This window comes from Anabrus simplex, chromosome 4 (genome assembly GCF_040414725.1).
Source record: "Anabrus simplex isolate iqAnaSimp1 chromosome 4, ASM4041472v1, whole genome shotgun sequence".
NCBI lineage: Eukaryota > Metazoa > Arthropoda > Insecta > Orthoptera > Tettigoniidae > Anabrus > Anabrus simplex.
In genome coordinates this window covers 304138682-304162943 of record NC_090268.1, presented here as the reverse complement: position 1 = coordinate 304162943, position 24262 = coordinate 304138682, and the positions used below count along the sequence as shown (strand labels likewise).

Sequence of the window (24262 nt, the reverse complement as noted above, 5' to 3'; positions counted from 1 at the left end):
TTAAGAGATAAAACTCAACATTTTGATCATTTTGGCGAATTTTTTTTGACTGAAATTGGAAGGATTGAGTTTTTTCTTTCTTGTCACAAAGTTATTCCGTTGAATTCAAACAATTTATCATTTTAATAATGCTTTGTTTGCCTGTCTGCACACAGCAGAAATTGGCGTGGCATGTGTTGAACTGCTTTGTTAGGTAATGATGTCATTGTCATGTCTCCATTCAATCAGATATGCTTGGTATTTTTTTTTTTTCAATTATGCATCCGTGGGATGGGCCAACAGCCACCCCTCCTGATATATTTATACAGAATCCAGCTGTAAGATCTGCCATATTTCTGAATGAAAGTATAAAGTCTGTTATGGACAAATATTTCAGTACTCGACTGTCATTGAGCAACATGATGTGACGTTTGAGCTGCTGATTCCTGATGGTACTACAACTATAAGTTTTGTTATTCTTGTATATTTAATCTTTTTTTATGAGTTCTGTGGTGGTAGCCAGTCTGTTTACTTTTGTGAACTACGCGTGCAAGTAACCTCTTGTAGTTGCATAACAAGATACTATTATTATTGCAAAACAGTGTGCTGTGATAATTGACGGCTTGTATCCAAGGGAATAAACAATATGCGTAAACATAAATTTGCCTTAACTAAGCGACAAATTGTTGAACGCTTGATGACATGACAGAAACTAAAATCTCCATAACTTCCACTCAGGAAAAGTTGCAGTGTGAAAAACAAAATGCAGGTGAATCATTTTCTGTTTGTTGGAGAAGGGGAAGAAGAGACAAGCTTCCAGAGTTACCAGTATTCGTACAGAAGCTGCTAAGAAAGAAAAGGAAAAACATACAGTTCTGGTGACTTTAACCCCTTGAAGGTAACGGCGCAACATATTGCGTGTAGGAATTTGAAGTGATATATCTTCGTAACTGTATGTCTTTGGACAACAATTGAAAAACGGATACCTACCTATATCTGTTGGCTATATTTTGAAGTCATTAGGTTATTGTTACCACCACAGGGAGTGCTGGAAATGAAATGTTTTTAAGCGGATGTCTTCAGCTTTAGCGAATCAGTAGCAAACAGTTGAACATGGCTGCGCAAAGTCAAGCTCACTTGCTTACAAGCGACGATACAGTTCGTGAAATTCTTATGAATACTGAAAGTGATTGTTCAGTATTTGAAGACAGTGATGAACACGATGTATGAGATAGATCTGGAAATAATTCAAGTGGCGAAGACTTAAATGAAAGTGAGCACGAGGTCTTACAGCCGCCACATCTGAAGCTAACGAACGTAAATAAAGTGTCTAGTAATCAGAGTTTGGAAAGACGAGATTATAACTAACCAATTCACGCCAACCGCTTTAGCTTCGATGGCAATAAGTCAGGAATTCAGAATGTTTCACTCTCGAAAAATTCTTCAGAAATCGACATGTTATAAAAACATTGTCCGCCTCTGTGGTGTAGTGGTTAGTGTGATTAGCTGCCACCCCTAGAGGCCCGGGTTCGATTCCCGGCTCTGCCACGAAATTTGAAAAGTGGTACGAGGGCTGGAACGGGGTTCACTCAGCCTCGGGAGGTCAACTGAGTAGAGGTGGGTTCAATTCCCACTTCAGCCATCCTGGAAGTGGTTTTCCGTGGTTTCCCACTTCTCCAGGCAAATGCCGGGATGGTACCAAACTTACGGCTACGGCCGCTTCCTTCCCTCTTCCTTGTCTATCCTTTCCAATCTTTCCATCTCCCACCTAGGCCCCTGTTCAGCATAGCAGGTGAGACCTCCTGGGTGAGGTACTGGTCATTCTCCCCAGTTGTATCCCCCGACCCAATGTCTCTCGCTCCAGGACACTGCCCTTGAGGTGGTAGAGGTGGGGTCCCTCGTTGAGTCCGAGGGAAAAACCCCCTGGAGGGTAAGCAGAATAAGTAAGCAAGTAAAAAATTGTTCCCTGCACCTTGTTTTGAGGATTTTCATACAAAAAAACATTACTAAAAATGATGTTTCACAATTTTTTTGCTCATACTAGTTGTTTGATGTCTTGTTAACATACTATGTTAAATTCATTCGTTTCATTAAAATATAATGCCTCTTGAAGGTTGTTTTGCAAAATGTGCAATAACCTAAATTTTGGATTGTGCAGTGGACTAAGAAACCTGACTCTCAAAGGGTTAAGGTAATGAATCAGGAAGAAAACGTCACTTGAACTTTGCTTTAATTTTCCTGCCAATTGTAATTTTGCATGTAAATCCCATTTTTCTCCCATCATATTCTGCCAATTTTAACAAAATTTGTATGGTATATGTAACACAGTTATATTAGGAAACCTGCGTATGGAATTTTTTATTGCAGAATTTTTTCAAGTAGTAGGGATTTTTAAGTCCAAAATTTTAGAACATCAAAATTACACAAATTTTAGTATGATATGTCTCCTTATATAAATCACTGTTGTTCTTGTTGTCTGAATTATCAGTCTATAGACTGGTTTGATGCAGCTTTCCGTTCCACCGTATCCTGTGCTAACGTTTTCATTTCTACGTAACTATTGCATGCTAAATCTACTTGCCATATTCATATCTTGGTCTGCCCCTACCACTCTTACCGCCTACACTTCCTTCAAAAACTAACTGAACAAGTCCTGGGTGACTTAAGATGTGTCTTATCATTATATCTCTTCTTCTTGACAAATTTAGCCAAATTGATCTGCTCTCACCAATTCGATTCAGTATCTCTTCATTCATGATTTGATCTATCCATCTCACCTTCAGGATTCTTCTGTAACTCATTTCAAAAGCTTCTATTCTCTTTCTTTCTGAGCTAGTTATCGTCCACGTTTTACTTCCATACAGTGCCACACTTCAGATTAAAGTCTTCAAAACTTCTTTCTAATTCCTATATCAGTGTTTGAAGTGAGCAAATATCTTTTCTTAAGAAAGCTCTTCCTTGCTTGTGCTAGTTTGCATTTTATGTCCTTACTTCTGCCACCGTTATTTTACTACCCCAGTAACAATATTCATCTACTTCCTTTCCTTATCTAATATTTCCTGCATTACCTGCCTTTGTTCGACCGCACTCCATTAAGATTTCGACTTACTAATTTTCATCTTATACTCCTTATCCGAGACTTCGTCCATACCATTCAGCAACTTCTCGAGATCTTCTGCAGTGGAAAATTCTAAGTTCCCATGGAGAGAATTAGATATTTTTCACCATAAGAGCCTGTCAAAAACAGATCAGATGTAAAGCTTTTTAGGCGTTTGTTCTATTAACCTGCGTTTCGTCTTAGGTCTGACACTAGACTCATCAGAGTGGGATGTGTCAGACCCTACCCACTGACGCTGGTTAATAGAGCAAACACCTAAAAAGCCTTACATCTGATCTGTTTTTGACATGCTCTATTGGTGAAAAATATCTAATTCCCTCCATGGGAACTTAGAATTTTCCATTCGGAATTGCTAGGCAGGCAATTCCATTGTGGAGATTCATCTCGTGTATGCAGTTATCAGACTGTGCCTCTAATATGGGCTTCTGATAAGTTCACCTGCATTCACCCCAGCGTCAGTGGGTAGGGTCTGACACATCCTACTCTGATGAGTCTAGTGTCAGACCTAAGACGAAACGCTGGTTAATAGAGCAAATGCCTAAAAACCTTACATCTAATCTTCTGCAGTCTCAGATAAAATAATATCTTCGGCAAATCTCAAGGTTTTGATTTTCTCTCCTTGGAATGTGATTCCCTTCCCAAATCCCTCCTTGATTTCCTCTACCACCTGTTCTCTATAAACATTGAAAAGGAGAAGGGACAAACTGCAGCCTCGCCCCACTCCTTTCTGAATTGCTGCTTCTTTTTCAAAGCCCTTGATTCGTATCACTGCAGACTGATTTTATACGGATTGTGGATAATCCTTGGTTCTCGGTATCTGACCCCAATCACCTTCAGAATCTCAAATAGCTTGGTACAATCAATATTATCGAATACTTTTACTAGATCTACAAACGCCACGTATGTGGGCTTGCCCTTTCTTAATTTGATCCTCTAAGATGACGCGTAAAGTCAGCATTACTTCACGTGTTCCTACATTTCTTCTGAAGTGTCCGACTTTATGGCTAAATGGTTAGCGTGCTGGCCTTTGGGCACAGGGCTCCCGGGTTCGATTCCCGGCAGGGTCGGGAATTTTAACCATAATTGGTTAAGTTCGCTGGTATGGGGACTGGGTGTATGTGCTGTCTTCATCATCATTTCATCCTCACCATGACACGCCGGTCGTCTACGGGTGTCAAATCGAAAGACCTGCATCTGGCGAGCCGAACTTATCCTCGGACACTCCTGGCACCAAAAGCCATACGCCATTTCATTTTCTTCTGGAGCGAAATTGATCTTCTTCCAACTCGGTTTCAATTTGTCTTTCCATTCTTCTGTAAATAATACGTGTTAAAATTTTGCAGGCATGAGATACTAAACTAATGGTGCGGTAGTTTTCACACTTGTCAGCACCAGCTTTCTTGAGAATAGGTATAACAACATTCTGCCGAAAATTGGATGGCACTTCTCCTGTCTCATACATCTTACACGCTAAATGGAATAGCCTTGCCATGCTGGTTTCTCTTAAGGCAGTCAGCAATTCCGAGGGAATGTCATCAATTCTAAGTGCCTTGTTCCTATTTAGGTCTTTCACAGTTCTGTCAATGACCTCAAAATTGGATCTCTCGTTTCCTCATATTAACAGCCCCTTCTCGATACAGAACCAAATCATCTACAACTGTTGGATATGTTCCTTCCATCTTTCTGCTTCTGTCTTCTTTCCCCAGAAGTGGCTTTCTATCTGAGCTCTTAATATTCATACACCTAGATTTCCTTTCTCCAAAGGTTTCCTTGATTTTCCTGTATGCAGCATCTACCTTTCCTAGGACCATACAACCTTCAACATCCTTGCATTACTACTTGAGCCATTCTTCCTTAGGTATCCTGCACTTTCTATCCACTTCCTTCTTATAATTTTGTCGTACATCAATCAGTCTAGTATCTCCTGAGGTGTCTACTGATTCTTAGTTGATCTATCCTTCCTTCCTAACATTTCTTCAGCAGCCCTACTGACCTCATTTTTCATGACTGTACATCCTTCCTCTATTGTGTTTCCTTCAGCCTTTTCATTTAATCCTTGTGCAACATGTTCCTTGAAACAATCCCTCATACTCTTTTCTTTCAACTTGTCTAGATCCCATCTCCCTGCATTCCTTCCTTTCTTCAATTTCTTCAACTTCACATGGCATTTAAGTTGTGGTCAGAGTCCATGTCTGCTCCTGGGAAAGTTTTGCAATCCAGCACCTGGTTTCTGAATCTACCTAATCATATTGAAGTCTTTTTGATACCTTCTAGTGTTTCCGGGTCTCATCCATGTATACAGCCGTCGCTTGTGGTGTTTGAACAAAATATTAGCAAGGACTTAGTTATGATCAGCTCAGAGTTCAACCTGCCGACTTCCTCTTTTATTCCTTTGTCCCAGTCCGAATTCTCCTTCTGTATTACGTTCTCTTCCTTGGACTACCATTGCATTCCAGTCTCCGATCACAGTTAGATTCTCGTCACCTTTTTCATATTGTCTTAAATCTTCTATCTCTTCATATATTCATTTGATTTTCTCATCATCCGCTGAAATAGAAGGTGCATAGACCTGTACTATTGTGGTGGGCATTAGCTTGGTGTCTATCTTCGGCAACAATAATTCTTTCCTGTGCTGGTCATAGTAGCTTACCTGCTGCCCTATTTTCTTCTTCATTATTAAACCAACTGCTGCATTTCCCCTGTTGGATTTTGTTTCGAGAATTCTGTGGTCGCCTGACCAAAAATCCTGTTCTTCATGCCAGTGTTCTTCACTTATACCAACTACATCTAACTTTAGTGTATCCATCTTTCTTTTCAGATTCTCTTACCTACCACAACGATTTAAACATTTAACATTCCATGCTCCGACTCGCAGAATGTCAGTATCCATCTTCCTGATGATCGCCCCCTTTCGTGTGTGATATGGATATGATATCGATATAGATGTTATAGATGTTGATTCCCATTTCGTGTAGTACCCACCCGGAGATCCGAATTAGGGACTACTTTACCTCCGGAATATTTTACTCAGGAGGAATCCATCATCAGTACATCATTCATACCGAGAGAGCTGCATTTCCTTGGGAGTTAGTTTCGGCTGTAGTTTCCTGTTGCTTTCAGCCGTGTTGCAGTATCATCTCAGCTAAGCCATGTTGAGTATTATTACACGGCCATATCGGACATCTAGACTGCCGCCCTTGCAACTTCCGGAAGGCTGGTACTCCCCTTTCGATGGACCATTTGTTAGTTTGGTGTCTTAACAGATACCCAACCGATATGGTTGCACCTGCGGTTCGGCTATCTCCTTCATTGGAACGCACACGCCTCCCCGCTGCGGCAAGGTCACATGGTTCGCAGGGGAGGTTATATAAATCATGTACAGAAAAATAATACGTTGTGCTTTTTAACCCGCGAGTGGTCGCTAGCCGAAATGTAACGCGAGTAGTCACGCGTGAGACTTTCCCTCACATTAAAATAAATATGACCTAATTCAAAGTTTTGTGGGGCGTAAGGCTGAAATTTACAACTGAAATGAAATGCAAGTTCTACCTTATATATTTTAGATAAAAGTGAAATGATTAGCTGTGTGGCTTTTAGCGCCGGGAGTAACCGAGGACAAGTTCGACACACAAGATGCAAGTCTTTTGATTTGACTCCCGTAGGCGACCTGCACATCATGATGAGGATGAAATGATGATGAAGACGACATATACACCCAGCCCCCGTGTCAGCGAAATTAACCAATTCAGGTTAAAATTCCCGACCCCTCCGGGAATCGAACCCGGGACTTCTGTGACCAAAGGCCAGCACGCTAATCATTTAGCCCTGGAGTTGGACGTGATTAACTATTTATTGAAGACACATATTACTACTTGAAATAACATATTGTATGCACATAAAAATAACTTCCGTCCTGAAGTTGTAAAAAATAAAATCTCACATGCATTATATCTAGTAATATTTACGTACAAAACAAGGTTTCTGAATACAATAACATTTTCAGAAACAAGAATTGCTCATAATACAAATACTAACGCGTACAACAGGAGTAATTTTTCTGCTCCACTTCAAGATAACACCAATGTCATTAGTCGTGCAATGAGAAAATCTCTCACGCAGCGCGCATGGACATATAGGAACCTTTGTTCTGACTAGGGGAGGGGGTGCTTACCCTTCAAATGGGAATTGCTCTACTCACAGAAGTTATAAACTCAGCTAGACGAGGGAACAATCGCCTCTCTGTCATCACTGTGAAGTAATATCACAATAAAAAATGTGAGAGAAAATCTCACATAGCGACCACTCGCAGGTTAAAGAAGTATATCTGCCTAATTAGAAATTTCCATTAACATTTTAATTTAATCTCATGAAAAAATGGAAATAAAAATTTCAAAAAAGTATAAGAATATATGAAAAAAACTTAAATTTATTTGAAAGAAATGTATGTGATATCTCTACTTTTATGTAAGTGACATTTCCACAAATTTTTGTGAAAATCATGCTCGCATACATACATAAATTATCATTATAGACCGTTATGCCTTTCAGCGTTCAGTCTGCAAGCCTCTGTCGATTTACTAAATGTCGCCACAATCCTGTTTGCAACTAGTGCTGTGGCCTCATTTAGTTCTATACATCTTATCTTTAAATAGTTATTTTATCTGACTGCAAAAGATCTGGAGAAATTGCTGAACGGTATGGACTGAGTCTTGGAGAAGGAGTACAAGATGAAAGTAAATAATTCCAAAACAAAAGTAATGTAGTGCAGTCGAACAGAGTCAGGTGATGCAGGAAATATCAGATTAGGAAATGAATTCTAAAAAGAAGTAGATGAATATTGTAACTTTGGTAGTAAAATAACTAATGATGGTAGAAGTAAGAGGACATAAAATGCAGACTAGCACAAGCAAGAAGGCCTTTCTTAATTAAGAAAGGAATTTTGTTCACTTCGAACATTGATAAAGGAATTAGAAAGATGCTTTTGAAGACTTTCGTCTGGAGCATGGCATTGTGTGGAAGTGAAACATGGACGATAACTAGCTCAGAAAGAGAATACAAGCTTTTGAAATGTGGTGGTACAGAAGAATTCTGAAGGTGAGATTGATAGATCGAATCGTGAATAAAGAGATACTGAATCGAGTTGGTGAGAGGAGATTGATTTGGCTAAATTTGACGAGAAGAAGAGATATAATGATAGGACTCGTCTTAAGTCACCCAGGAAAGTTCAATTAGATTTGGAAGGAAGTGTAGGTGGTAAGAATGGTAGGGGTAGACCAAGATATGAATGACAAGCAGATTAGAGCAAATGTAGGATACAATAGTTATGTAGAAATGAAAAGGTTAGCGCAGGATAGGATGGCACAAAGAGCTGCATCAAACCAGTGGAGATGATAAAGGCAGCTGGAGCTGTAGGCCTGCAATGGACTTAGAGTTCTCAGGATTGTCTCAGGGAATAAGGAGGTCCGTGAGGATTGCCAAAAAGGAATAATCGTCCCAATTTTCAAGAAAGGCGATAAGAAAGTACAGTAGAAGTCCGCTATAGCGAGTACGGCATATAACGAGAACCTTGTTATAACGACACTTTTTGCCTGTCCCATCAAAATTCTTGTATTAAACCGTGTATTACCCTACGGTTACAGTGAGAGCGCTAGGACTGACGCATCCATTATTACGAGCGATTAAGAGCGCGCTATTTTTTCTGTTACTGATAGTTATGGCCCCCACCGATTATGTTGCATGCGATCGATCACCTTCGGTATCGTTTCCTTGCAATGTCCACTAGCAAGTTCTCTCGTCGACATCCGAAGGTGATGTCGGAGTTGATTAGTAATGCCCGTCGACTGCTGTTCTGTAAAGAAAATTCAAAATGAAAGAACATTCTTTTGTAGCAGATGCGTAAATGTGTCCGATAACAGTTGTTAACTCATTAAAAATAAAGGCTGAATAAACGATCGCTTACCGGTACCGGTATTTTTAATTCTAAATACTACCGAGCTTGATAGCTGCAGTCGCTTAAGTGCGGCCAGTATCCAGTATTCGGGAGATAGTAGGTTCGAACCCCACTGTCGGCAGCCCTGAAAATGGTTTTCTGTGGTTTCCTATTTTCACACCAGGCAAATGCTGGGGCTGTACCTTAATTAAGGCCACGGCCGCTTCCTTCCCACTCATAGCCCTTTCCTGTCCCATCGTCGCTGTAAGACCTATCTGTGTCGGTGCGACGTAAAACAACTAGCAAAAAAAAAAATTCTAAATACTGCAATGAGGTATGGATGGGATACACATCAAAATATGGCAAAGGGCATCATTGATTTCAGAGATAACATGTTTTCGTGATAAATGCGTATATAAAGTATTTTCTTGCGTCTAATCTTAATTTCGGAAAGGCTATTCCCATGTAAAATTTTAGCGAGGAGGTTATCATTTCTCTACATTCGGCGTTTGCAACATGTTTTCATGATACATATACAGTTAGATTAGGTGACGCCGTGTGAAGAAGAATACCAGTACTGAAATGGTTCCCACAGAAGCCTCTGGAGTGATACCGTATTTTTCCAAATCCAAGACGACATATTCTGAGAATCTCATGTGAAAAAGAGAGGGTCTTCTTGCATTTGCGGCCTAAGAGTAATCAACACCACTGGCAACTACCGGAGTAACCCTGCTGCTGCTTTTTACCCCCGTGCGTGAGCGCACTCAGAACTCTTTGACGATAAACGACCACCTCTTTATTATACATTGCTAGCAGGGGCAACCGGTTGCACAGTGCCTATGTGTAACGTCACTGGATTTCGGGAAATTGTGAAGAGAGAATGAGGTTCTGTTAGCCTCTACGAAAACGTTTCTCAAATATGCAGAATGGCATCAAAACATGCGAGCCTTCGAATTCTTAGAAAGGTCACGGCTACTCAGTAGCAGAGTTATAACGCGTCTTTTGTACCTGACGCTTAGCAAAATTAAGTTTTATAAACAGCAGGAACATGTTCGTGATGGATCGTCATATTGTAAAGATACATTGAACAGGTATTGCCGGCAAATTTTCAACGGGTTCTCTTCGATATTATGATGTCAATTTTAAGTCAGTGGTTATTAAACCCACGGAAATGAATAATAATTCTGCAGCTGCAAAAAAAAACCGGCATAATTAAAGGCAATTTTCGACGTCTAACAATAGTCTAAAATGCGTACTATACGAGAAAGGCATTCCATATGATTTTACAAAGCACTTTTCAGGCCTGATTTAATTTTTTTTGAAGGAGAATGTGGAGGTCGTCTTAGGTTCGGAGAAATACAGTGCTACAACTTTTTCAGAATGAAATTAAACATACACTTTCATGTAGCATCGGATTTCGAAAAATAACAAGTAAGTTGTAGTGTGGAAATTATCCGTGAAAACACAAGTTTTTAACGAACTAATTGCCGTTTCATACTGATTTTAATGTGTGTGGAGGTTTTCCCGACTTTTACAAAAAATCGGGTATAACGACAATCCGCTATAGCGAGTAAATTTTCTGCCGTTATGAATTCCCACTATAACGGACTTCTACTGTATTGAAGAACTACAGGGGAATTACTCGGATATCCCATGTTAAGATAATGAAGAGGATACTGGAAAGTAGGATAAGGTTGAGTATTGAAAATCAGATACAGAAGTGAAAGGTCAACAATAGAGCCCATTTTCATTATGAGACAACTAATGGAAAAGCAATGGGAGTATGGGAATGATATAGTGATGACATTCATTGACTCTGAAAAGGCATATGACATTGTCCCCAGGGCTAAAGCTTGGGACAGTCTGGTGCAGAGAGGAATTGGACAGGGATTAATAAAAACGGTCATGGCAGTGTACAATTAATGTGCTAGTTGCATGCAAACACAATTAGGCAGGACAAGTTGGTTCAAAATCACTAGGAGGCTGAGACAGGGAAGTGTTCTATTGCCAGTCCTGTTTACAATAGTAATTGATATCATGAGATCTGCAAAAGCAACTTACGGAGGGAGAGAAATGAACAATATGTTATTTGCAGATGATATTGTGGTTTGGGGAGAAGAGGACATAAAGGTTCAAGAAGAGTTGGATGTGATGAATGGGAAGATCAAAGAATGTGGATTGAAAATAAGTGTAGAAAAGAGTAAAACTCTTGTTATGACTAGAGAGGAGAAAGAAGAGAAAGGTCAGATTAGACTTGCAGACAAGCCCCTGGAAGTAGTGGAGACGTTCAAATACCTGGGGAGTGAATTAATGGAGAATGCTCGACTGGATCCTGAGATTAGTAAGAGGATTCAAACTGGAAGCTGTTTCTATCATAGTATAGTATAAGAAACATGTTATGGGACAACGATGTGTCAATGGAAGCAAAGGAAACTATGTACAGGATGTATTACGTACCCATAACAACTTACGCGGAGCAGAAACTTGGACAGTGACAAAGAAGGATGAGAGTCGAATACAGGCAGCCGAAATGAAGTTCTTGAGGAGTATGATGCAGAAGAGCAGAAGAGAGAAAATAAGGAACGAGAAAATCCAGGAAGAAATTGGAGTGGAAAAAATGATAGAATAGAATAGAATAGAAAAGAGCCGACTAAGACGGTTTGGGTTCATAAAGCGATTGAGTGATGAAAGAATGCCAAAAAAGGTGGTGCAAATGCAAGGAAGGAGAGGACGTGGACGACCACGATTGAGATGGAAGGACACAATCCAACGCAGTATTATAGAAGGAAACCTGGACTGGGACACATTGTTGGAGGAGGAGTGGTGGAAAGACCAAAGAAAGTGGAGAGGAACCATATTTGCCCCTACCCGGCTACAGCTGGATAAAGGGAAATGATGATGAATAAAATCTAGACCAAAACTTCAGAACAACAGACTCCCTAGTTTGTGAGTTTCGCTAGTTTGCCATAATGGGGACGATATTTACACATTGTTTAATAATGAATCAAATTTGCCAGATACAAGGTAGATACCAAAGTTAGAGAAAGCATAAGACATTGAATTTTCATATAACATTACAGTATTCATTTATTCTATAAATATTATTGTGGTAGCAACAGTTGAAGGTTCCATTTATTTCTACAGTCAAAAACCACTGACTGTAATAAGTTCAAACATTTAGTCATTCGGTATCTGGTATGTCCTTAAGGTAGCTGGTGAATCTATTGTTTGGATTGTGGACAGATGACACAGCGAGGAATTGGTTAGAAAGGTAAGTTAACTTTGATTAGTTGCAGTCTGTAGGTCTAGTTCTGCCTTGCGTAGTACCTGGCATTCTTTTAGCTTTTACCAGCCACACTGTCGAGTTCTATGACTATAGAGTCTTGCGTTCAGTATAAAATGTACGCGTGCGTTTTGTACCCTTTGGAGACAAATGCTCAGCTTGTTGGGAAGATCACGTAAAACTGGGAAAGCATATTGTAAAATGGAATGTTAAAAATTGAACCAAGACTTTTTGAAATTCAAAGGCAGTCCTAGGTGTTTAATGAAGGACATGCAAAGTAGAACATTGTCATGAAGTACATAGGACAACTTGTTGTTATCAAATTGATTTGTAGTTTAGAATACCCTATAGGTATATAGTTCGTTTTACTGCAAAGGAAACTATGTACAGGATGTATTACGTACCCATAACAACTTAGGGAGCAGAAACTTGGACAGTTGTAAAACAGGAGAACAACAGCGTTAAATTAGTTGTTGCCATAAAAGTGGTATGAGCAATGGACAAATTTATCATCACTGTCATTTTCAGACAAGAGGGATGCCTTGTGATACTCTGACAGCAGGCCCCGTGGTGTAGGGGTAGCGTACCTGCCTCTTGCCCGGAGGCCCCGGGTTTGATTCCTGGCCAGGTCAGGGACTTTTACCTGGACCTGAGGGCTGGTTCAAGGTCCACTCAACCTACGTGATTAGAATTGAGGAGCTATCTGATGGTGAGATAGCAGCCCCGGTCTAGAAAGCCAAGAATAACGGCCAAGAGGATTTGTCGTGCTGACCACACGACATCTCGTAATCTGTAGGCTTTCAGGCTGAGCGGCAGTCGCTTGGTAGGCCAAGGCCCTTCAAGGGCTGTAGTGCCATGGGGTTTGGTTTGGTTTGGTGGTACTCTGACAATGGCATAGGATCAATCTGAATGCTGCTCTCAGTTTAGAATTACATGCTGCAGTCGACCACATAAATATGTTCAAAACCAGTTGAAGAGAAGAAATAGCCTCAACACCACATGTTTGTCAAAAGAAGATTATGGTGAACACAATTGAAAGCTTTAGAGCAATCATACAGAACTAAATTGGGTACTTCTCTCCTTTCCTGGCAGGAAGGGATTCAGTTAGGTGGAAATGTAGTAAACAGTCTGGCCTCTACTGACGACTTGGTCATAATGGCAGATTGGGCCGAAGGCCTGCAGCCTAATATCTTGGAACTTGAAAATAGGTGCAATGAATATGGTATGAAAATTTGCCTTTTCAAGACTAAATTTATGTCAACAGATAAGAAATCCAAGCGAATTGAATGCCAGACTGGGAATACAAAGCTTGAACAGGTAGATAATTTCAAGTATTTAGGATCTGTGTTTTGCCAGGATGGTAGTATAGTAAGTGAGATTGAACTAAGGTGCAGCAAAGCTAATACAGTGAGCACACAGTTGCGATGAACAATGTTCTCTAAGAAGGAGGTCATCTCCCAGACAAAACAATTTTTATTTACATCGGTCTTTTTTTTTTTTTAATTCGCACCGACACGGATAGGTCTTGTGGCGACGATAGGTCTGTTTTCAGACCAACTTTGCTGGTTGGACTCAGGATAACTTATTCATAAATTAGAAGTAACAGACATGAAAATAGCAAGAATTATTGCTGGTACAAACTGGTGGCAACAGTGGCAGGAGGGTACTCATAATGTGGAGATAAAGGATATGTTAGGAATTAATTTGCTGGATGAAGCTGTACACATAAACCGACTTTGGTGGTAAGGTCATGTGAGGCGAATCGAGGAGGATAGTTTATCTAGGAGAATAATGGACACTGTTATGGAGGGCAGAGGAATTAGAGGGAGACCATGGCGACTGTGGCTAGACTCGGCTTCTAACAATTTAAAGATAAAGAGTTATAGAACTAAACGAGGCCACAAAACTAGTTACAAATAGAGGATTGTGGCAGTGGGTAGTGAATTCTCAGTGGTTTGCAGACTGAATACTGAAAGGCTTACTGTATGGTATGTATGAATTAATTTATTGATGTCTTTCCGTTTTTAATTGTATGGTTAATTGAACTTTAATAATAATGATAATAATAATAATAATAATAATAATAATAATAATAGTAATAATGATAACAATAGTAATAATAATTTTACTTGGCTTTATGTCCCACTAACTACTTTTATGGTTTTCGGAGAGACTGAGGTGTGGGAATTTAGACCTGCAGGAATTCTTTTACGTGCCAGTAAATCTACAGACACAAGACTGACATATTTGAGCACCTTCAAATACCACCGTACTGAGCCAGGCTCGAACCTGCCAAGTTGGGGTCAGAAGTCCAGTTGCCTCAACCTAATTAAACATTTATGTACAGTCTAAATTTGTTTGAAAATTTGCATTGGTTTTAAGAATTGCTGTTTATTACGATGAAAAAACATGATATTAATTATGGTAAATGTTAATTTTACTACTCTTTCTCTTTGCAGTAAAGTACTTTAATTAGGTTATTAACAGTTTATATAAGGTGTAATAAAGAAACGAATTTATTGTTGCAGGAGATGACAAAGGTATAAAAGTTTCTGTAGACAAAATGTGCGTGGCTAAACTTGAATAAAATATGGTATGCAAGACTAATACTGTACACCCTTTCAAACTGCTATATCATTTATTTAAAACTAAAAATAGTTTCATTAGAAGCTGATAGTTAAATACGTCGCATGTCTACAACACAGTCGCAGGCAAGCGACCCAGGAGTTTCCACTCTGGTGGAGCCATGGGTACAGGAATTCATTTTGTGATGCAACACTTCGCCACAGGATTCAGTTTCTATGGCGTACTCATTTGTAAAGGACACGTTGAAGAATAGGAATCTGTGTTCAGATTGAGGTTATTTATCATAATGCTGCTTACTCACAAGGAACATTGTAAATGGTATTGCGAGAAGAAAAAGGATGATGAGGATTTTAAAAGAAAACAAAGTGAAAGGCAAGCAAGGAGAAGAAAGGTGGCACTTGCACTGTGTGGCGATTCTTACACACAGCGAGCGCTGTTTAAGACACATCGCATCTCATTTTCTGTGGGACTGCTGACTTTGGAACTGCTCGTCCATTCTCGCAGAATCTTTTATCTCAGAGACTAGTCTCATGAACTGAACCTATACTCCTCTTGTTTGCCATGTTGTGACGAGAACTCCGAAGTGTTAGTCAACGAACCTTTATTCTGTGTGTTCTGTGGTTGGGAGAGAGTCTTGTCAACCAGGAGTTGATCATTGGTCGAGGCAGAAGGAGCGAGGATTGTTTCCCACTCCGAGTCATAATAGCTGCCAAAATGCATTCCGGCCAGTTGAAGGCCATCTTCGTGGATAACATCTCGGTATCTACCACTCTGCTCATCACCACCTCGGACTACAACGTTTATTTGAAAAATTTTCTTGTTGTATGATTACACTGTGGGATCACCAGCATACTGCTGTAAGAACTTCATTTTGGTTTAAATATGCAACGTTCTGTGTGAGTATTGTACTTGCAATATTTTACTACAAGGAAGAAATTATGGGCGTCAATTAAGGCTAATCTCGTGTGTTCTAAGTGCCAAACCAAAATAGAAAAGTCTAAATTCTACAAATTTTCTACTGTATCATTTGCAGATGTCATTTACGTGTGTTTCGAATTATAGAATGTTGAATAATTCATTAGGGCTAAATTCTGAATTATTGAATATTGTGTGGTTGATCTGAAACTGAAACGGTGTCATGTTATGTATATGCTATACACACACAATTTATTTATTCATTGGCTTGATGCTATATTGTTAATTGATTCCTTATTTAAAATTGCTGCGAACCGTGTGCTCTCATTTATAATGAAATTTTTCTTATGTGTAAGATTTTATTTTGTTAAATAATCTAAGTTACTGTTATGCTCAGTGCGGGTTTTATAAATTGCGAAGCTTGAATTGTTGTTGCTTTCCTTTTAATTGATATGTAGCTTTTGCTTGGTCTCATCTCCTTATCTGAGTTTTATTTTATCTTAACCCTTTTGTGATTTGTTGTTAATTGCAACAGTAGGTAACTGTTATTGGAAATAGGCATGTTCTGTTCAGTTCGTTGATTGACGCTTTAAATAAAGGTCTTCACATTCCTAACAAATTTTGAGAATTTACTTTTTCTTTGGCGTGTGATGACTAATAAATTGTATGACTGGTGACTTGCTCCAGAAAATCTTTTAAAATATTCACCAATGGAGGAGAATGCTGGAGACAAAATACAGTAGAGTGGTACCAATGACAAAGAATCTAGCACAATCAGAATGCTTTGATAAACTTATAAAATGTCCGCCTCTCTAGCGTAACGGTTAGCTCAATTAACTGCTGTTCTAGGAGGCCCAGGTTCGATTCCCAGTACTGCCAGAAATTTAAGAATGGCAGAAAGGCTGGTATGTGGTTACAATAGTACATGCAGCTCACGTCCAATCGGGGGTGTGCCTGAAATGAGCTGCACCACCTTGGGACGAGGACACGACTTTACTTTTTTTAATTTATAAAATGGTCTCCTTTGTTTATGAAACACACTTTGAGAGAATGCAAAGCAAAATGTTTGATGAAGAGAAAAAACAGACTACTGAAAATTCAATGGTTTTGCCAGAGAATTTCACTATTCTTCCACAAATGAAATTCAGAGTTGTTAATTTACTGCTATTTTGTGGTTTGTGAGAGGAAATCATACTTCAAATGCAATTATGGCTGACCATACGGAATACAAAAAATATGCCAGGTACTTCTTTGTAAACATGTTATTGACAGGCATCAAAGAAAAAAGACCAGAAATCACCACAGGGGTTTATCTTCTTGGGCAGAGCAGCAAGCCAGTTTAAGCAAAGGTTCATGTTTGCAAACTTAACCGGCTTAATTTTTATTTTTTGTTTTTTGGAACTTTTTGGATTTTTTTTGAGAGTGGCAAAAAAAAATTAAGCACAAATATTATAATATTTGTTCCTTCTGAAGATGTTGAAAAGAGTAAACTCTTCCTAGAAAGCCCCTTTGCCATTTTTTGTGCTCTACCAGGAGCCCACGATATTTGTTATATGGAGCCATTAAAAGCATACTTAGTTCAGGCAAGAAAATAATAATCGGAAACGGCTACCACATACTCTACATCCATAATACAAGACCGAAGCAGATGACAAAAATCCACCACATTCCAAATATTATGTTTGTACTGTAACTTAGAGTGATGGGAATGTTTAGTTCGTACCCAGTTTTTGCAGTTGCAACGATGAAGCTCTGTTTTGTGAACTGACAAAAGATGAGTGGTTTTTAAATAAAAATGAAATCGCAAGAAAGTACGGATGTATAGAACTAGCACAGATAGAGGGCACTGCTGTTGTACTGGGTAAGCACAAGGCGCTCTTCATTTGTCTCCTATGTACTCATGCCGCTAATATCCACGAATTTAAGTTGATTAATTGTTATTTTCGTGACTATGCCGAGCTGTTGCAGTGTTCCTCTTTGCAAAAATCTGGGATGCCCGTTTTCGTTTCACCAGTTTCCACAAAATAAAGAAATAAGGTAGAAATGGTTACATGCTATTAGAAGGAAAAATTTTGGTGAGAAAAATCTGACCGACAATATTAAAGGCAAGAAAATAATAATAATCATCAGAAGTAGCTACCACATACTCTACATCCAGACTACAAGATCAAAGCAGTGACAAAATAGATTACAAATGACAAAATAGATTATAATATTAAAGTGTGTTCCCATCATTTTCAACCTGATGACTTAACAAAAACTTTGTTGTGTAAGTGCAGAGAGAGAGAGAGAGAGAGAGAGAGAGAGAGAGAGAGTGTGTGTGTGTGTGTGTTTTTCAGCCCTAAAGCTGGTTGGATCCTCAATAGCTCTGCCATCAGCTGTCATAGATGGCCTAGACATCACTGAAGAGGTGTACTAGAGAAATGAGGAGTGAGGTAGTTTCCTATTGCTTTCCTCACCGAACCAGAAGTTGCTGTTACATATCAGAGTGCCAAGCCCACTGAAATGCATGCACCAACCGACCCTATGAGCAACATTTTCACACCATTCATAGCAGGGACTGGCTGCAGAAGGAATGGCATTACTAGCATCGCTCCTACCTCAGTTACTTTCATATTGTCAAAGCCAAGGATAAGACAGATGGATCAATGAAAGTAACGAAATTTCTCTAGCCCATGCCAGACGACATAGTGCACTGTAAACACTAAGTCTGCCAGCAAAGGCATTTACAAAGGGAAATAATTTCTGCCTATAAACTGGTTAGGCATTTCGATAACAACCGCTGAATTTATGCATTTGTATTTAAAGGGGTGAGAGCAAGATTAAAACCAGGCGCTGTTCCATTGCTTTTTCCGTGGACCACAAACACAACAAAAACAAGGAAGAGGCCATACACCAGAAAATTGCTGGATTACCATGATAAGCCTACAATATCGAAATCTGTAGAAATCGTCTCCATTGAAGTACGGGAAGAAATCGTGAGTATACCCGAAGAAGTGAATTAAACTTTGCGACCTCCATTTTCAAAGATATCAGTACTGAGACAAATACTACAGGTAATTTGGTTGTTGAGCAAATAATGGATAATCTGGAAGCCATAGTGCTTTATACAGGGTTTGTAGACATCATGCATTTTAATTTGGTGTTTGCTGTTCTGGGAGGAAACGGATACAATTTACAGATAATCCCTTTTGAACCCAGACTGTGTTTCTTCTTGACAGTTATGAAACTAAGGACCAACATATCTGACCAGGAACTAGGCCTTAACTTTGGAATCCATAAATGTTGGGAGAATGTTTAATGTTTGGATTAATTTCATGTTCTGCCAATTTAAATTGTTGGACATTTTTCCTGGTTGAGAAACTGTCCTTGAAATCAGCTCCCTTGCTTTTAGATAGAAATACCCCTCGACGAGATTTATAATAGCAAAACCGAAGAACCCTACAGCACAGCAAGCTACATTTCCTACATACAAAAATGCAAGCACAACAAAGGTATTAATAGGTATAAATTCATCTGGTTTCATGCTTCATATCTGATGCATATGGTGGGGCAATATCAGACAGGCAGTTATTTATTAGATCAGAAATGTTGATCTTTTGGAAAAAGAAGATTCAGTTATGGCAGATTGGGGGGCTCAACATTTAGGATCTGTTATGCACTAAAAGTATAACATTAAATATCCCACCATTTCTGAAAGGCAAAAGGCAGTTTACTCCATCAGAAAACATTGAAACAAGAAGGATAGCATCTAAAAGAATACACACAGAACGGGCTAAAGGACTTGCTAAAACATACAAAATACTTCATTAAAAATTGCATGTCAGTAAAATTTGTCTTTCAGAGAGGATAATATTTGTATGTTTTATGTTATGCAATTTTCAGGAAAACCATTATTTCGGGTTAGGGTGACTGGAACAAAATATTCATGGTAAAACTTGTCTAATTTTGCCACCATTTCATGAATTCTCACCAGGCAAATGCTGGGGCTGTACCTTAAGGCCACGGCCGCTACCTTCCAACTCCTAGGCCTTTCCTGTCCCGTCATCGCCATAAGACCTATCTGTGTCAGTGCGACGTTAAGCAACTAGCAAATAAAAAAATAATTAGCATTTCATGAATGAAAACGTCATCTTTCTCTATGTCCAACACTAGCTTGTCAACAGCGGTGTACACAACAAAATTACAATAATGTCTGCCTGTAACAAACAGCTGGCCTTGCACTTGGGAGTAATGGTTGTGATTTTCATTGAGTATCTCTGCACTGCTGCTCTCTCCCAAGTATGGAACACGTTTGATTGAAATTGCTTCATTTTCATTACTTGGCACCTCTCTAAACTCCAAGACTCCATCCTGTCCAATTATGGATGGATGGATTGATTGATTGATTGGTTGGTTGGTTGGTTGATTGATTGATTGATTGATTGATTGATTGATTGATTGATTGATTGATTGATTGATTGATTGATTGATTGATTGATTGATTGATTGATTGAAGATGCTGCCAGATAATGTCTGGTAGGATGAATAATGAGGCCTCGTTTTGGACTACATGGCCTGTTAGCTCAGAATACGTGTCCCTTGTTGAATCTTCCATTTGAAATCCCCATTTCATATCCCTGGAGCAAAACTAATTTCCCTTGAATAAGGCTTTTGCTAGGGCTTTCGGAGTTTTTGAGTGACAGATTTTCCCAAAATTACTTACTGTCAAATGATATTTCCTCCCTTTGAACCATAGACTTTGCTGGGATTGTTGTCTAGTCGTCGTCATCATCATCGTCATCATCATCATCATCAAGGTCCCACTCCAGTCTAGTATTTTCCTCAATTTTCTTCCTTTCCTCATCATTGACTCTTACAAGATTTTCAGCTTGAGTCGCACATTGGATCCACACTATAATGGTCATAAGCATTGATTATTCAGGTTTATTTAAATATTTTCTGGGACCAATTTTACAGTTCACTTTACATTCACTGTCATTACTGTTAAATAAATGTGACAATTCATAAAAACATTTTTACTTCATGAAATAGGCCACGGGTTGGTTCCAGTATCTATAATTATATACCTTGTTGTTGTTGTTGGTATTGGGAGGAAAGCAAGCTTGTAGTTTTGCGTGACTGATAATCTCACAGTCATTAACCACGAGACTCCTCTCTCTTTTGTCGTTTTTTAACGCGAAATCCGAACCACTAGATGCGATTTTCACCTCAAATCATACATGTATTAATTGGGACACAAACCCAGTCGGTTTGATGGTTGACCGCTGCGCCATCACGCCCTTTTTACTTACTACAGTATTAAACATACATTTTATCATTCAATGATCGTATTTGATGGGGAGTGTAAGATTTATTAGCCCCTCATGACATGACGCCATAGCACTGATTCGTGTGTGTGTAATCCTGTTATGCTGTAAACATGTAACAATTGCCTTTAACTATATTATGAAAGTATTATACAACTTCCACATTTTTGTTTTTTTTCCTTTTCTTTGCAAAAAAAAAAAAAAAAAGAAGATATCTTTGTCCTTCTGTAAACAATATCTTAACATTACAAATAATATACAAATAAGAGTTATCACAATTTGCAAGGTATGTGAATTTAAGTCTTTTCCATGTAGACACTGATCACTACGTATTAAAATTTTATAAAATCACGTACATCAAGTTTACAATGAAAAGTAAACAGAGAAATGTGGAGGTTATTAAGTATCACATGGAAATTATTATGCATAAATCTCAATTTGTTCAGATGGTAAGTTTCGTACATATGGTTTTCATACATATGGTAAAAAGAAATGTACAAATGTAAAAACGCAACACCTGGAATTGGCCACTACATGGAGAGCAGACAGTCCTGGTGAATGAGCGAGGTCAGTAGAGCTGCGGATTAAGGAAAATTGAAAGGAAGGAAAGATCAGGTAGGAATTAATGGATAACTCTCGAAATACTGCAGTGATGAACAACGGAAATACAGATATGTGCATTACTTGCTGAAATGGTAGAATACTCTTAGGAAAAGGCAACAGGACATAAAGATAGCAGAATGCTTTTATCAACTTTATGAAAAGAAAGAAGTAGATGATATGTACTGATAGAGAAGAGGCCAATGCTGATCAGATGAGAGGTACTTGCCGAGATCAGAACCTGACTGAGCATTGAAGAACTTACCTAGTAACAAAGCACCTGGAATTAATATTTCCTCATCAAAATATTATTAGCAACATAAAATATGTATGTTATTGTTGTGTTCCAGGTAACTTGCATGGGATAATGGTCTTTGTAATTATAGTTATGGATACTTCATGCTATGTACTCTGGAACAGATTTCCATAGTAATGTGAGGCTGAAAATATTTCAGTAAAGATAAAAGTATCAATGAATGGTCAACACAAAATGTTTTACTGTGAACAATTTTTTTACCCACCCTAGACGGCCCTGAAGATGGTTTTTGTTTCCCATTTACACACCAGGCGAATTCTGGGGCTGTACCTTATGGCCACTTCCTTCCCATTCCTATCCTTTTCCCATCATTGCATCGCCAAAAACCTTCAATGTGTTATTGCAACCTTAAACCAGTAGAAAAAAACAAAAATATACAAACAATGTGAACTGGCATGTTGTTTCTTCTTCTCGAATGTAAAGAGTAGCCATTAGTGTTTTCTTTTAACATTTTAAAAGTTGTTTAGGAAGTTAGGTGTGTGTCCCTCCCCCCTCCTCCTTTTTTTGAAACCCACAGAAGAAATTTTTTATGTACTATGTGGATTTTGACTAAAGATTATCCTTGGTTTTATCAGGGATTTCAGTGGATATTACATATTCTAATCACAATAGCACTCGGGTGAAGTGACGCTAGAGTTAGTTTAACGCAGTTGAGAGATGACAGCGGAGTGAGAAACAGGTGTGTCATTGAATACGAGTTTCGCATTATTGACAGGACAACATGAATTTCAGAGAATTTGTGAGTGCTACAAAAACAGAAACAACAGGGCAAATTCAAAATGTAATGTGTATTTATCATTCAGGACCTAGCAATGATGGATATAAATTGACAAGAGAGTCCACCTTTTCAATACAATATATCAAGTAAAAAATACATCTGTATTGGGACTAGTTTCAGCCACTTCGTGGCCATCTTCAGCCAAATAAAATTAAACATATTATGTGATAACTAAAACATATGTGTACCAGACAGGTGTTGCAGGAATAATTATAACATTAAAATACATAAATAACAGAAATTATGGTTATGATCTTGTGATAATATGATGTCTTTAAGTTGACTTAGGACCTCAGGCAAAGAAGTAAATGTGGAAATGATAGCCAGAATTAGGAATCAATAAACATACAGAAAATAACTTTAAAAAAAGAAAAATTATTTGAGACTCACCTCTAACGTCTGGTGTAGAACAAGCACTGACTTGTTGGAAGAAGCAGGCAAGCCATGTAAACAAAGGAGTGGATAGGGAACAAGCACTGACTTGTTGTAGGAAGCAGGCGATGTAAACAAAGGAGTAGATAGGGAAAGGGAGGTAGGAAAGAAAGAAAGAAAGGAGGGGAGAAGGAGAGAAGAGGTGTCTAAGGTGAGGTTGAAGGATGCAGAAAGTGCTGCAGAAAATCCAATTGGGAGGGGGGGAGAAAGAATTGAAAAATGAATTGAGTAATTTGTATGAGGATTCTTACATCTAATAAAAACTTTAGTGGTTACAGATGTGATAATTGGTATTTGGAAACTCCTTTATAAATAAATGCATTTTTTTTGTTGTTTTCGGAAAATTCACCTGAGGGGTAGGGTGAAAGGAAGTGAAAATGTATAATTATTTTTATGGTGATACTTATATCAAAATCTGAAGGTTACAGACGTGATGTGTGGTATTGGGATCTACTTTATAAATAGACATGCATTTGGGGGCGGGAATCGACTTGACGGGGGCGGGGTGGAAAAGGAGTTAAATTATTTTTATGAGGATACTTATATCTCAAAAACTGAAGATGTTACAGACATGAAAATTTGTATTTGGAATCTTCTCTTCAAGTAAAGAAACATCTGTTTTTTTGTTTTTGGAAAATCCTCTTGGGGGGGTGAATGAATTGAAAAAAATAGTTGAATTCTTTGTATGAGGATGCTTATATCCTAACAACTAAAGATTTTACAGACGTGAACAATGGTATTTTGAATCTCCTTTAAAAATAAACACGTATTTTTTTGTTTTCGGAAAATTCCATTAAGAGGGGTGAAAAAGGGGTTGAATAACTTTTATGAGAATACTTGTATCTCATTATGAGAATACTTGTATCTCAAAAACTGACTGTTACAGACGTGAAAATTGGTATTTGTAATCTCCTTTAAAAATAAACTTTTTTTGACTTGAGAGAAGACTGTTTCTTACATGTACAGTTCTATGTCGTATGATCATTTTAGCCCCAAAAGGCAATACCACAAAGTGGT

The 24262-nt window shown here is 38.5% G+C and overlaps 1 protein-coding gene across 3 annotated transcripts in view; it reads left to right on the top strand.

Annotated features, from left to right (window-relative positions):
* Herp (Homocysteine-induced endoplasmic reticulum protein) overlaps positions 1 to 24262 on the top strand; it is a 165413-nt gene that overhangs the window by 102017 nt on the left and 39134 nt on the right. The gene's annotated exons all lie outside the window — the stretch shown is intronic.